We start from the raw sequence: 16762 nt of genomic DNA, 5'->3' as shown, positions 1-16762 counted from the left end.
AGTCTGGGATGTTTGCAGTTTCATATTTCTTTTCTTTTTTTTATAACTTACATTTGTATTGAATTAATGGTACAACATACAGAAATTCCATCATACATTTCTTAATTGTTGACCTTTAACACATATAATTAAAAAGAAATGACCTAACTAGGGGGAAGGGAGAAGGGGGGTGTGTATGACATCCTTTGTACACACAGATCCTCTCACCCTCTCACACTTACACCTGGCCTTGTCCCATGTGTGGTCTCACCTCTATCTTCCACCTACCCGACTGACATCATCTTCTATTCATTTAACATTATGCACAGTATTTTTTTTTTTGTTCACACGGTTTCATATTTCATGCTTTTACTAAACCACTTCAAATAGCCCAGTCAAAATTAAAGCAGAAAAGGGAAATGTAACAGCAGGATTGAAGACCAAGCATAACAGAATAGATACAGTATGACATTCACATTTCACAAGCAACTTACCAAGCTCAGGCAAACCCAAATATGTGTGAAAGCAAATAATAGAAGACATGCTGATCCTGTCAGATTCTTAGCGATTATTTTAATAAACATGCTAATTGAACTAGCATGTTTTCCAAGACACAAACATTTACATTATGACTCTAATTATCACAGTTCAAAGATAGACGCGTTTTAATATACACAATGAATTAAGTAAGATTTTTGAGAGATAGGAATACAAACACAGTGGCAGAGAACAGACTATTCATAGGCCTCATGGGGACTTTGTTGTTTAACCCTATATTAATGTAGCTACTCTGTAGCTGTTACGTGTACTATACCTAATGCTTGATAATAACAAAAGAAGTTATTGATGTACAATCAGTCTGGTATTTCTTATTCCGCGTGTCTACAAGAATATGTTGTAGCCAGTAAGAGGCCCATCATAGGTGAGACAACTGATGGAGAAGTAGGAGAGAAAGGATCGGTTTTAATTGTAAGACCATACAGAATGACTTTATGTACAGAATGTAGGTGGAGCTGTCAAGTACCCTGCAGCTTGCCCCATACTTTACCTGTACCTGTCCCCTGCAGCTTGCCCAATAATGTACCAGTACCTGTCCCCTGCAGCTTGCCCCCATACTGTACCTGTCCCCTGCAGCTTGCCCCATATTGTACCTGTACCCTGCAGCTTGCCCCATACTGTACCTGTTCCTGCCCCCTGCAGATTGCCCCATACTTTTCCTGCCCCCTGCAGCTTGCCCCACACTGTACCTGTGCCCTGCAGCTTGCTCCATACTTTACCTGTACCTTTCCCCTGGAGCTTGCTCCATATTGTACCTGTCCTCGGCAGCTTGCCCGATATTGTACCTGTATCCTGCAGCTTGCCCCTTACTGTTCCTGTATGTGTCTGCTATAGCTTTCCCCATATTGTACCTGTACCTTCCCACTGCATCGTGCCCCATACTGTACCTGCCCCCTGCAGCTTGCTGCATACTGTACCTTTATATGTCCACTGCAGCTAGCCCCAAACTGTACCTGAGTCTGTCCACTGCAGTTTGTCCCATACTGTAGCTGTCCGCTTCAGCTTGTCCCATACATGAGCAAGAGGGAGAAATAGAAGTTTAGTTTCTTGGAAGGAATTGCAGATTTCATCCTTTGAATTAGCGTGTACAGTATGTCAATTACTCAGAAACATAACTGCTATTAGATAGAGGAGGAGAGAGAGGGAGGCTGAATTGGTTGTTATTGTTCATACGGTACTTGGTATACAGTATAAGGAATATATTACAGGTTGGAAAAAGAACAGGTTATTGCAGTATCCAAAATTTCACTAAACTTCAAATACTGTACTTAGAGATATAACCTTATGATACCACACCTTGAATATGGAGTACAATTTTGGGCACCACTCCTTAGAAAATACATTTTGGAACTAGAGAAAGTGCAGAAAAGAGCCACCAAATTAATAAAGGGGATGGCCAATCTGGTTTATGAGGAGAGGCTAGCTAAATTAGATTTATTTACATTAGAAAAGAGGCGTCTAAGAGGGTATATGATAACTATATACAAATATATTCGGGGACTGTACAAGGAGCTTTCAAAAGAACTATTCCTCCCAAGGGCAGTACAAAGGACTCGGGGCATCCCTTAAGGTTGGAGGAAAGGAGATTTCACCAGCAACAAAGAAAAGGGTTCTTTACAGTAAGGGCAGTTACAATGTGGAATTCATTACCCATGGAGACTGTGATGGCAGATACAATCGATTTGTTAAAAAAAAAAAGATTGGACATTTTTTAGAAAGGAAAGGTATACAGGGATATACCAAATAAGTAAATATGGGAAGGATGTTGATCCAGGGAGTAATCCAATTCTTGGAGTCAGGAAGGAATGTGTTTTTCCCCTTATGATATATCATTGGATGATTTGTCACTGGGGTTTTTTGTTTGCCTTCCTCTTGATCAATATACTGTACTGTTAGAAGGGATATAGGATAAAGTATGTGTCGTCTAAATTTAGCATAGGTTTAACTTGATGTCTTTTTCAACCTCGTGTACTATGTAACTATGTAAGTATTATTACATTTTCAATTTTGCATACTGCGAAAATATAATTTTTCTATTTCAACATTGATGCAATAATATTTTTGGGAAAGACACAATCAATATGTAATTATTTTTGCAAGATATTGAATTCCAACACAAAAAGTTCCATAAGAAAGTTAGTAGAGTGCATGCCATCTACATGCAACTTGAAAATGATAACAGTAGATGTACAGTAGCCAATCTTTCTATTCCCGGCGCCGCAGGTGAAATGCCAGAAAAAACGTAGCACTGGGGGAGATAGCTGCAGCGACAGCGCTCTGGGTGGTCCATTCCTTTCAATAGGACCTCCTGCAGTCGTAAGCCTCCCGGGACGCAATCGGCACAGTAACGGGACCGCGCCTTGTCATGGCACCATGAAACAGCAAAACCGGTCACATCTATATAATAAAATATAAGAAACCTAGTAAAACTATTATTGTATTACAATATTGTTATGTACTAGTTTAACATAACCACCACTATAAATATTATACACAAGTAAAAATAAAAGTTAATGATACTTCTCTGAAAGCTACTTCTAAGTGTTATGATAATGCAGAACCTTGCTAATTTTCACCATGACAGTTTAATGATTTTTACTTCTAGTTCTCAGTAATGAAACACTGGACTGAATTTTGCTACAGGGATTATTAACTGCCAACACAAGCTTTTAACTAAAAGATGAATCTCTAATATAGGTGACAGGGTTTGCTAATACTGTAGGTGAGTTACTGAATAACAAATCCAGATAGCACAGTGTTTTAGTAGTGTAAAAATATTGCTATACATTATTTGCATTCAGATTAGAATAAAAGTAATATCATGTTTTATTTTGTATAACATTGAGAGGATCACATACTGTAGTAATTACATTGAATTTCTGTGTACCATTACTCTACCAAAGCTAAAGTGTGTTACTGTTTTTCAAACCTAAAAAAAAAGCTTTAAAAAACAATTTACTAGCATTTTGTTTGATAAATAATTCACTGAGATTTTCAAAAATTAGAAACAAGTTAAAAGTAAACACAGTAGAAAGAAACATTTATAAATACTGTTTAAAATAATACTGTATATACATGCAATATATAGTTTTCATATAATGTAAATAATAATTATTATCAATTAACATACTGTATAAACGCAGTCAATGGCTGACCACTGATTAAGCCACCTGTGATGAAACAGGGATATCCTTTAAACCTGACCTGTTGGTGGCCCTTGAGGACTGGAATTGGCCGCCCATGTTATAGAACATTCCAGCCCTAGCAGATCTATTCAACGAAGAAGAGCACTGAACAGAACACACAACATTGTATTACATTAAGTTACATTCTAATGCTACAGAAATGGGCTCTTCCTCAAACCAGTCCCCAAATCACTTACCATAAGCCTAAAGCAGATTCATTAAAATTCCAATATCATTGTTTAACTGTAATTTTATTTATCGACCTATTCACTGAAGCCATATTGGCAGCCGTAAAGTATTGATAAGGGCAATTAATATGTCAGCGATATTTTGAATGCAGCACACGCAAATGACTAATTAACTCCAAATAACGTCTTCACATGCTATTCGTTACATGTTGACACCTGGCTATGTTATGCTACCACCACAAAATGTAGGCGGCCAGCTAGTAATAGACAACCAATGACTTGTCATTTGAGCTACTAAGGCCTACGATGTACTAGTTTGGTTAAATCAGGTAATGTGACATTACCTAAACTTAGGGTGACCATATTTTCTCCGGGACAAACTGTGACAAATTTTGAACATGCACGAATGGCAAGCGCCAACTGTGTATGTGCAAATGGCGAGTGCCCACCGCACATGCACAAACAGCAAGCAACCACCGCGCATGCGTGAAGGGTAAGCTCCAATAGTGCATGCGCAAACAGCAAGCACCCACCGCAAGCTCCAATAGTGCATGCGCAAACAGCAAGCCCCCACCGTGCATGCACACCGCAAGCTCCAATAGTGCATGCGCAAACAGGAAGCCCCCACCGTGCATGCACACCGCAAGCTCCAATAGTGCATGCGCAAACAGGAAGCCCCCACCACGCATGCACCACAGCAAGCTCCAATAGTGCATGCACAAACAGCAAGCCCCCATCGTGCATGCACACACAGCAAGCTCCAATAGTGCATGCACAAACAGCAAGCCCCCATCGTGCATGCACACACAGCAAGCTCCAATAGTGCATGCGCAAACAGTAAGCCCCCACTGCGCATGCACATTGGGGGCTTGCCACCGTGCATGCCGGAACGGCACTTGCCAGTCACTTGTGCGAATGCGAGATCGGCGCTTGCCAGCCACTGGTGCGCATGCGCATTTACCGGATGTGCATGTGCACGAAGGGCATGCAAGTGCTGGGAAAAAAACAGGATAGCTTTGTGTTATCTTCGAGAGACAGAGAGGGGGAGAGAGAGGGGGGGGTGAGAGAAAGAGGGGTGAGAGAGGGGACAGAGAGAGGGGGAAAAGAGAGGGGATAGAGAGAGGGGGAGTGAGTGAGAGAGAGAGAGAGAGAGAGAGAGAGAGAGAGAGAGAGAGAGAGAGCGGGGGGAGAGAGGGGGGACAGAGAGAAGGGAGAGGGACAGAGGTGGGAGAGAGAGAGGGGGAGAGAGGAACAGAGGGGGAAGGAGGTAGGGAGAGAGAGGAACAGAGGGGGAAGGAGGTAGGGAGAGAGAGGGCGAGAGAGAGGGCGAGAGAGAGAGAGAGAGAGAGAGAGAGAGAGAGAGAGAGAGAGAGAGAGAGAGAGAGAGAGAGAGAGAGAGAGAGAGAGAGAGAGAGAGAGAGAGAGAGAGAGAGAGAGAGAGAAAATATGAAATAATGGAAGGAATTCATTCACAATTAATTTAATAGATTCCCAAGAGAGTCTATAAATGGAAAATGTGATGCAGGGTTTTCATGTACAATCATAAGCATTGAGTTCAGCAATAACATCTATCATCAAAAAATAATTGAGAACTGGCAAACCATATGTCATTATTTGAAGGAAACAGTTGTTTGTTTAATAACATTTGTATAATGAATTTGTATTCTTCCAATAATATTTGTACCAAAATGAGGTTTTGACTCCTTCTCTGCCTGCAGGAACTGCAACCACATTTCAGTAAACTTGTATTCAATGTGTCTAATGTAATAAACGATACTATGTATATACAAGAATTTTATTATACATGAAATAACTAAAATCAAACAAGTTCCATAGGATTATTATCAATGAATATTTTTGCTCTGCAGAATTAAGATTATCTTCCGATGCTTGCAGCAAATGCGGATCTCCTGCGAAGGGCATGATATTGTGACATGCAAACAAAAGAATAATACCCCCTCAGTTTACCAACACAGAGGGCCTCATGCAGAGAGCAGCGCTATTTCAAAACTCGCCATTTTTTGGGGAAAGTCGCGCAGAAAACTGGCGAAAATGGCGAGAAACGGAAAACGCGCCATTTTTTTTTTCGTTTTCAAAATCTCGCCTCGCGGCTCGCGAGAACCTACATCTCGCCAGCTTTAAAAATATCCTAATGCAGAGAGCCGCGAACAGCATCTAGCGGCTGTTCGCGCCAAGAAAATGGCGCGATTTGCTACTATTTGCCTCGCCAAGAAAAGTTGGCAATTACATGGAGCTAGCCGCCTATAGGAAAGGGGAAAAAAATGCGCGATTTTTTTTTAACACATTTCTGCAGCGCGCATCTCTCCAATTCAACTCGCCACACGCATTAATGCCAAACATTGCAGAATTCGCACATTTCTGCATATGGAGAATAAAACTCTCCAAAAAAGCTACTTTTTATTAAACTCTCCAATTTTTAAATTCGCTGCTCTCTGCATGAGGCCCAGAGTCCCAACCAATGTTACAAAACAACCCTAAAATACTATTTTTAGGGTGACAATTACACCAAGACATGCAAAATCAAATGTCATTTAGACACATTTTGACGCAATATGAATTTAAAGAGCTCGATCAGTAAACCGTAGATAAAATTGAGTTTTATTAATGTTATATTTATGGTTAGTTTGATTTTCAATTGAGCCCTAGGAAGGAAGCCATAAAAATATACACTTTAGAATTGATATGCCATCAAATACACATAAAGATAATAAAAAAATCTATATTTAGTTCAAAATATAACATTATAGCGTGCATAATAAATAATGTTGTACATTCCTAGTGGTGGAGAAATATAGTTTAGCAATATGCAATTATAATTTAAATTCTATTGAACTTCTCACCACAGATTCAAATGTACTGGAAGAATTTGATTGCTTGCTATAACCTTCACGGAAAACGAAGTATCCAACTGAAGCATTTTACTAGACAAAAAGCGATTTAAGATCTCAGAATAATTCAGATGTTATTACATATATTATAAATATTGAAGTACAACCTTTAAATCCCATTGGGAAGGTGCTGATTACTTTGCACTGATGTTGTTCCTACTTTGTGCTCAATGTACGTTTTGTACTATGACCGGTTATATTTTCGACAGCTTTATTTAGTCAGAAAAGTGAATGCCAATCAATTCAAGTGCGTTTCTGGCTTCAATTGAAACGTAGTAATGATGAATACTGTACCTTCTTAGAATTAAATACGATGCACCTACATCTAGAAAAGACTCCATCATCTATCTCTGCCACAGGTGAGTCACTGCCTACTACAGGACCTCAATAATTTGGCCACACCATCTTAGGCTGCATCTATGGTGACCGCCCGCTCGCGTCTGTGTGTGTGCGCGTGACATAACCCGCGTTTTAGCGGGAGCGTTTTGTGGGCAGGCTAGACATGATGGGGGAATGTCGGGGGTGAGGCCGTGATGTCACGGAGGTGGTTTGCCCTCATTGGGCGAACCGCTCACGTGACCTGGCCATCACGCTGTGGAATCAAATGTAACTGATTCCTCGTGCCCTGGCAGGAAGAGTTGAAGGCCCAAGGCGAAGCCGATGGACTTTAACCCAGCCAGGGCATTATTGGCCAGTAATGCCCTGTTCTGGGGGGATTATTACTATTATAGGCTAAATGTAGGCATTTTTCATAAAATGGGGGGTGAAGAGGGATGAGGGGGTCAGGGTAGGGGGAGGTGTTGAGGTGGGAAAGGGATGGGGGGATGAAGAGGGGAGGGGTGAGGTGGGTGAAGGGGAGAATGGGAAGAGAAGTTGGGGGACAGTGATTTTAACTACAAACTAAAAAATAAAAAAAACCAGATAAAAATTACCTTAGCAGAAGCTATACAAGTGGTGGAAGAAATATTACTTTGTTGCAAGTAACAAAGTTACTATTTGGGACCTGCCAGCTTCTGACAGCATTAGCAGCTGAAAGAGAGCCTGCATGTGCTGTGTGAAGAGCCTGCATGTGCTGAGAGAGAGCCTGCATGTGCTGTGAGAGAGAGCCTGCATGTGCTGAGAGAGAGCCTGCATATGCTGTGAGAGAGAGCCTGCATGTGCTGCCGTGCTGTGAGAGGAGAGGAACAGAGATGCTGCACTCCCCCTGCATCTCTGAAAGGTGAGTTGGCATGTTGCCAAAAAATTTGGGCATTACTGAATGAATAATGCCCAGAATTCTAACCAATCAGAGAGCAGGGATTTCAGTAATGGCCGGAATTCTACTGCTTAGCCTATAATTAAGTATAACACATCATGGAAGTGTTAATTCCTACACCAAGTCAATTCATATCAGTACCACTTAAGACCTTCCCTGTTCACTAGTAGGCTAGTTAGAGAAATAATAGGCTTGGGGGCAGGGGGGGAAAGGGAAATGTACTCTGGTGACAGTCAATAGAGAACTGGGTGCTGTGGCTAATAATAAGCAATTACCCACCTCTCAGTTCTTCAGCTAATACAATGCAGACCAACTCTCAGCATTTTACCACAATCTATTCATTACTGTGAATTGACATCCTTTTCAGTTCGTTATGATTAGCTACACTGTTAATGTTATATATTTGTCTCTGTTATGTACATAAACAGGCATAACGATTCAGGTTAAAAATACCTGATGACAGTTTAGTTCCTTTGCTTAGCAACAAGGACAAGGTTGTATTATTAGACTATTAGCCAGCCGATGCCGGGTTAGTCAGTGTATATTCCAATACACATACCTCTACGGCCCATAAGGCTTCTCAACGCTATCACTCTTTTATGCCTCTAGTGGTAACATTTTTGTTACTAAGTATACACTTTGATACATGGCAGTGTGGAGTTCCGGATCATCCGTGTGGCACCCCCCGTTGACCATGTGGGTCTGTGAGTGCGGCAGCAGTGGTTGTTCTGGCAGCGTGGAGCTTTGGAGGTCACGAAATGTCATCTTCTGCAGAGGTTTGCTGGTCTGGGAATAAGGACAGCTACTCTATGGGTTTTATTTACTCAGCCTTGCTGTAAGTAGGATTTCAATTTTACTCCTGCTGGATGGTACTGCTTTATTAGTGTCTTTTGCCCAACGGACATTTGTTTGTTGTTTTATATTCATTAATTGCATATTAAAATTGTAATTATCCTTTAGTTAATCTTTTTCAGTGTTTTGTTTTTTGAGTTACACTATGATCTTTCTTTTTTTTTTTTTTGTATATGTGTGTTTGTCATTCTCGTGAGACTTGATTGAAGATCCCCGATTGGACTCTATATTTGGTCAGATTTCACATTATATTCTTGGAGGCGCCGGCTTTCTGTTTCTACTGTTTTCGTTGATTTGTGTTAATCATATTTTGCCTAGGCAGCCTCAACTTTAAGTTAAAGTTTTCATGGTAATCACTGTAATTCATACATTGTATTTTAAGCATTAGCGCTGATTACACTTTTCCCCTTTTTTTTGTTCACATGTCCTACATACTGTACGATCGGAAGCGTTTACACAATACTTCAGTTGGTAACAACAGTATCACGTAGTGTTTCTGCAGCTACTACAGTCTGAAAACTGGGGGAAGTGTGCTACCAAAGATCCCGCGCTAAGCACTGTTTTGGATTATTAACCCTATGTACTACTGTATGCACTATTGTATCTCACAGTTCTCTGTGTAAGCACAATACTACCCCAGCACATTAGCCTTCCTGAATTGGTGTTAACATATGGTAGGTCTCGGTATGTTTACACTGTTTCTAATTAAGTAACAGGATACTACAAGCTTTTCACTCCTACGATAACAAGAGTTTTTATGTACCCGCTCAATTTGATACTCCATCAGATACAGCCAGTATAACATACTCCATTGGGACATCTAGTCAATTGCTGTACTGTACATAGTACTGCTTTAAGAGGATAATTTTCCTCAGATTACTGGCTGTTATCTAAATATAGGCTGTTCTCTGATCTTTCACTTATTATTATATCTACTAATCAGATTAGCTTCTTAGAGCAGTGATCTTCACTGCTATCGATTAGTCCAAGTGCAAACCAGCACTTTCGCTGGACTATCATCTCAGTGTGGGTGTTTTTTGTTAGTTTGTCCAACTTTATTTTAACTATTGATACTATTAAAGTTTTACTTGTAATCTATCCATCATTACATTAGAATTAGGAGTGCTACAATAGGGGCCTCCCCTTTTCCCCCTATTTTCTTATAGGGTTTTGTTAACGCTTATTTAGAGAAATGACACAATGCTGCTTAGGGTTTAGAAGTGAATAAGGGCAGCTTTCAGCAGGCGCTATCGTTGCTTTATTAGCGTTCTTTAACAGTAACGGAGGTCCGAGGATCTCCATTGTTAGGCGCTAATTACCATATGATATGCCTATGAAGACGCATATGGTCTATTAAAATGTAAAGTTCCCTTATCTTTAAGGAACATGGCTGAACACCGTAGCGTTAAGCATCTTTGGGGATATGCATTACTGATATGGATGCATTAAAATGAGATAATGTAATGTTAAAAAATGAGCGATCTTCTGAGGATCTACCCCATAGCCTTACGCCATTTCATCTCAATTATAGAAACAGCTGTGTGCTTGCATTACTATAGGAATAACCCAGCAAAACACAGCAGGTAAACAATCCATTTGTGAGAATATTTGAGCCTTTGTGAGTTCCATGTACTGTATATAAAGTTATTGCAGAGCTGAATTAATGATTTACTTAAAATTGATTGCTGTTTTCACCATATACTGTACCGTGATCGCTGGAATCCATTTTTTTTAATCATTGTACAATTCTATCTATTTTAAAAGTACTCTGTAGGTACAGTACTGAGACCCACTTTGTACTCAGTATGGTATAATCTATGCATTTACTGTAACTTATTCCTTTAGCTCTTTATATAAATCATCCTCTCTAAAAGGACTAGCTGGAAGAAAGTCAGAGGAGGTTTATTGGAAAAGTTGTTTTTAACTTTGATTGACAGTAAATGTCCCTTTAAGTGAACTCAATAAGGTAAGTCAGATTCAGATCTAAAGACAAAAATGTGAAACGACCGTCCATGACTTTGTAGAAATGTGGAGGTTGAATCTGAAAGTAGTGTTTGTAGTAATGTCCTACAAAATAAGAGGTGTGTGTGTGTGTGTGTGTGTGTGTGTGTGTGTGTGTGTGTGTGTGTGTGTGTGTGTGTGTGTGTGTAAAAAGCAGGCCCACCAAATGGTACAATAAATGTGTCGTTACTAGCTCCCCCACTGTGTTAATCCTGACGGGCCAGTAGTCTGGTGGCGGGGATTTTGCGCGCAGGCAGTGGTCAAGCAGTTTTCACTGCGGTTTCCTGACTGAATACTCGACAATAGGTCTGGCTACATCTGTATTATCATTTCCGCGCAGTATTACCACCAACGCTAAAACTAAATTATCCCGGCCATGGTGCAGTCGCGGTTCAGCCGAAAATAGGTCAGGGACGCAGGTGCCATTCGCGAGACACATGCGTCAGTAAATGACGCTATTATCTGTAATTATTACATTTAATATTATTATAGAATAACAAAGAGCCACCAATATTAAAGGGTATACGAATGTTATCAGATAAAGCTGTAAGTTTTTATACTAATGTATATCAAAACGTTCTCTAATTAGATCTGGATACTCAACTTTAAGTAGAGGTTTCATATAATAGAGAGCAATGTTATAAGACTGCCAACTTAATCAATTTTAGCTTAGTCTAGGTTCAGAGTAGGGCTAATAACCATTCAACCAACAGTTACATTACTTTCCCTATCTACGCCCCAATACTCATAGTTACATACAGTTAATGAACTACAAAGATTAAGGACAATGGAAGAAACCGAAACTCATGTATCATCATTTGACTTTTATCTTGTTTTTTTCTGATAATGAGTTCTTATTCAAACACACAAAAGTAATCTTTTAAAAGAACATTTATTCTTAAATTTCTGTATTATTGTAATAACATACAAGGGTGTATAGTATTATGGAATTTGTGTGTCTTGTGCCTTTTGAGCTGCAATATAGTTATTAATGGAATTCCTTGACAGGCTTGGGATCATATGGAACCTTTTGAGAAGGTTGGACACTTTGAGGAAGATCTAAGATTGTTGGAAAAGTACATTACTGTATACCTACTGACACATCTTTCATATAAACTGTAAATCTGTAACCCCAATCACGATTCGCTAAACTATGATTAGAACACTTACTGTAATGCATTTATTTATTTGCATACAATATATGAAGCTGTAATATTATAATAAAATTGGCCAGGGGGATCTGGTTAATCACCTGCTGCACTTAACCAGATACCTGCTGGATTTTAGAGATAGTTTCTTCCCTGTTACACATAGACATATACACACACACACACACACATTCATACATTTTGTTCAAGAAATAAATAACAACAATTTCAAACTATATACCATATAATTGAATTTAAAGAAATAGAAAAAGAATAAACACAACCAATTTCTGTTTGCTACTGTATCTCCGTTCTGTGCAAGTTTAAATTGCTTCATTACATTACAATAATGTATTTATTTTTAGTCCATTTGCTTATTTTCCTAGCTGATATCCAAGAAATGTCATAATTTAAAGCAATAATCTGTCCTAGCTAATCACACTGTAATAGAACTGGGGTGTTCTCCTGCCCTGAACCAAGCTATTCTCAGCCTGGTTTCTGAAATACTTACCATTGAAGTTAGCAGTGTTCATTTCTGGTTCTTTAGGGGATTATAATGGCCGTCCAGTTGGAGACCAGAGACTTGGCAGCCATTTTGTTTCTCTGGCAAGGCAATTTAAAGTTGGTAACTTTAGCGGTAAGTATCTCGGAAACAAGGAGCTGAAAATATAGTGGTCCAGTGGCTCATGTGACCATACTGTACAAAAATTGGGATAATAAAAAAAAATAGGCTGGATCGCTGCTTCAAACAATGTCCTTGTATATTTTTTAACAAGTTACAATGTTTTTAGAAAGTGCTTTTTATGGTTATTTTCCACATGCATTTTACAAGAGTGGATAAATTGTTCCTTTTTTCTTTTAAATGCATTGTCATTTTCCAAATAATGCAAAAAGAGAAACATAAGTAATAAACAAGAGTATTAAATATTTGATTACAAACAGTCAGTTAAGGATATAAACTAGCTTATTTTTATTTGTAGTCTTCAAGGGTTCATTGCTCACTGCACATTTTCATATTACGCTGTGTCAGTTCATTAAGCACAATGTTATTGTCTTTTTCTTACTAATGGAATAACAAGATACATATGATAATTGGTTCTGACAAATTAACTGCGATTATAAAAAAAAACACAGCTACAAATTTGTATTTCAAGACTCATTGTACATTATTTTTTCATTATATAAGCAAAACCCAACAGAATAACTTAATTTACTTGCTGCAAAACACATGAATTGTTATCCATTGCTATAGCAAGAGAGTAAAAAAAAGTTTTAAAAAAAGAGTAATATCTGAAATCATGGCATTTTCTGTGTGGTTTAAATCCTAGAACAATTTCCAACAGTTTATTGATAAGAATAATGTACAGTACCTAATTGAACTGCAAACAGGAAGGCTGGAATATTTTTTATTTAAATACATAACAAGAAGGATTATTGGGCAGAAATTCTAGTGTTTGGGTTTTCCTGTAATTTTATACAGCATTTTATTAGCGGTATGGTTATATGCAAGTCTTTTTTTTTTTTAAATGAAGAAAATATATTTATATTCAAACAGTGACCTAGGCTGTTTCCCAGAAAAGCCTTTTTTTTACCATCAAGATTGTGAGTTATTCTATCGCTGCAAATAAATACTTGTTATCAGCATTACAGTCTACCATTTCTCAATTTAGCTCTATTGTCGTCAAAAAGGTCACTGAGGCACTTACCTGCATATTAATTACTAATGGATTAGTACGCATAAAACTCAAGTGGGAATTCTGAGTGTATTACTAACACAGTCTCAGCCTCCCCAAAATGTCCTTGATATACTACAGCATGTTGACTCTTTTCTCCCTTTTTTTGCGCTTACTGTACAGTAGGTCACAATTTGAACATTTCTTTCCCCATTTGTGGATCCGATGTGGGGTACCAGACAACAAGTCCCAACATGTGTCCATCTCAGGCTCTAACTCCAACCCCCTGGATATCACCTGTGGTGTACTGCAAGGCTCTGTTCTGGGGCCCCTACTCTTCTCAGTGTTCATCAATGATCTTCCCACAGCTTGTCAGGAAGCCTCAATACACATTATGCAGATGACACAATCCTATATGCACACAGCCATAGCCTCTCTGACCTTCAACACATACTTCAGTCTGACTTTTTGAGACTCGAAAAATGGATTTCTCAAAACAAAATGTTTTTAAACACTGACAAGACTGTAACAATGGTATTTGGGACCAAGACTACATTTTTAAAGCTTCCAGCGACTGAGCTCCAGATTAGAACCAACACTAACACCACCCTAACCCCTGTCACTAGTTTTAAATACTTGGGCATATGGTTTGACTCCCGTTTGACATTCGGGATGCACATTGATACCCTGACAACAAGACCTGTGCCAAACTAGGGGTACTTTACAGGAACAAATCCTCCCTAAGTCTCCTCGTCAGAAAGCGTATTGCACATCAGATGCTAATGCCAATTATTGACTATGGAGACATAGTATATGGCTCGACACCTCAAACCCACCTTAGCAAACTTGACACCCTCTACAATTTGATTTGTCATTTTGTTCTCCAATGCAACTACAATACACATCACTGCGAAATGCTCAAAGAACTAGATTGGTCATCACTCGAGTCTAGGCGCAAAGTTCACCTTTCCTGTCTTGCCTTCAAATTCTTTATGGGCAAGCTACCCAGCTACCTGAACAAGCTCCTCACCCCTACCACATGCAGCACCTATAACCTGACATCAGACTCCAAAAGACTGTTCATGGTCCCAAGGCTCAACAAAGTATCTGGACGTTCCTCCTCTTACCGTGCACCCCAAAACGGGAACAACCTACCAGAGACTCTCACATCCACCACAAGTTTAAATTCTTGCAAATCTAAGGCTGTCTCACATTTTAATCTGGTCTGTAACTGTTTCATACGCCCATAATATATATTATCTTTAACTTTGCATGCAATGTCTTGTATATAATGTATACCCTGCTCACTTATGTAACTGTATTTGTAACCATGTAATAACCATGTATTTGTAACCATTTGTCTTAACCCTGTGCCCAGGACATACTTGAAAACGAGAGGTAACTCTCAATGTATTACTTCCTGGTAAAATATTTTATAAATAAATAAATAATAAGCAGAAACTGTATTAGGTAAAGTGCTTTTAGCTCACTCTATATTTATATTATTGTTTATACCTCATATGACTTGTTTGTAAACATTGTATCTGTATTGGTACTGTAGGATTGCTGACCTGTGTGCTTCTTTTATCTATGTATCTTAATACAGTAGGCACAACAGTATTAAGCATTGACATGTAAAGGGAAGTGCATCATATTAACCAAATAAAAATATACATTACCCAAACCGTGGTTCAGAGTAAATGAAGAAGCAGCACATCGCAGGTTAATGAAAAAGAAAGAATTTATAAAGCAAATTCCAACGTTTCGGCACCTAAGCCAGGACCTTCACCAGGGCAGTACAGGTCCTGATGTAGGGGACGAAACCTTGGCATTTTGTCTTGATATTTGCTTTATAAATTCTAACTTTTTCTTCTTCTTCATTAACTTTGAACCATGGTTTGGGTTATATATACATACATCTTTATACACACACATACATATATATATATATATATATATATAATATATGTATATATATATATATATATATATATATATATATATATATATATATATATATATTTTTTTTTTTTTTTTTTAATCAATGAGATCTTAATTTCCTGGTTTGATAAGATGGCAACCATCTAACCTTGTTATAACACCAAAGGCCAGCAAATGCAGATATCCAGATGCTGATTAATATAAAATAAAAAAAACACAATATTAGATCAAACTTACGTACATTTTGGTGAGTTTTTTTAGCCACTTGCCACACATCCTAGTCAATAAAAAAAAATAGATTTTTTTATATATATACTCTATATAAATGTGTGTGTGTGTGATGGAAACAGCAGATAATACGGAGCATGTGCTTGCTACAATATCTTTTGTTCTTCAACACTTGGCTTCTTTATATAGTTTTCAGTTCCCCCTTCTGAATATTGACCTCTCTCACCGTTGCGATGTAATCACAATTTACTGTTGCATTGGCATTATCCTAACAGAGTGTGTGATGGGTGGTATGATTCAATACAGTATACAAAGGGGACAGGGGTTAGAATGAAAACCAATCAATGGGGATTAAATTAATTTTCTATTGTACAGGATTTTGTATTGCACGTTAATGGATGATCATTTGCAAATTGCATTACTAATGTTAATGGTTAAAACTAAGAGGATGGCAATCTGATATTGTGCAGTAAGATACAGAATATTGGAACAAAAGGATGAACATAATATGCAATGAATATATATATATATATATATATATATATATATATATATATATAATCAAAAAATAAATAGATGATACCATTCTGTGGCTAACGAAATGCTTTTATTTGTGCGAGCTTTCGAGATACACTGATCTCTTCTTCCGGCGATGTTACAATGAATGAAGCAAGCAAGCAATATGGAAGATACCACATTGTACCACACTCAAATGAAGCTAAAACAAATAAAAGCATTTCGTTAGCCACAGAACGGTATCATCTATTTATTTTTTGATTATTGAAGCTCGGCTAACACGGTACTGATACCTCTACATATATATATATATATATATATATATATAT

Source organism: Ascaphus truei, chromosome 9 (assembly GCF_040206685.1).
Source record: "Ascaphus truei isolate aAscTru1 chromosome 9, aAscTru1.hap1, whole genome shotgun sequence".
NCBI lineage: Eukaryota > Metazoa > Chordata > Amphibia > Anura > Ascaphidae > Ascaphus > Ascaphus truei.
This window is presented reverse-complemented; position numbering follows the sequence as displayed.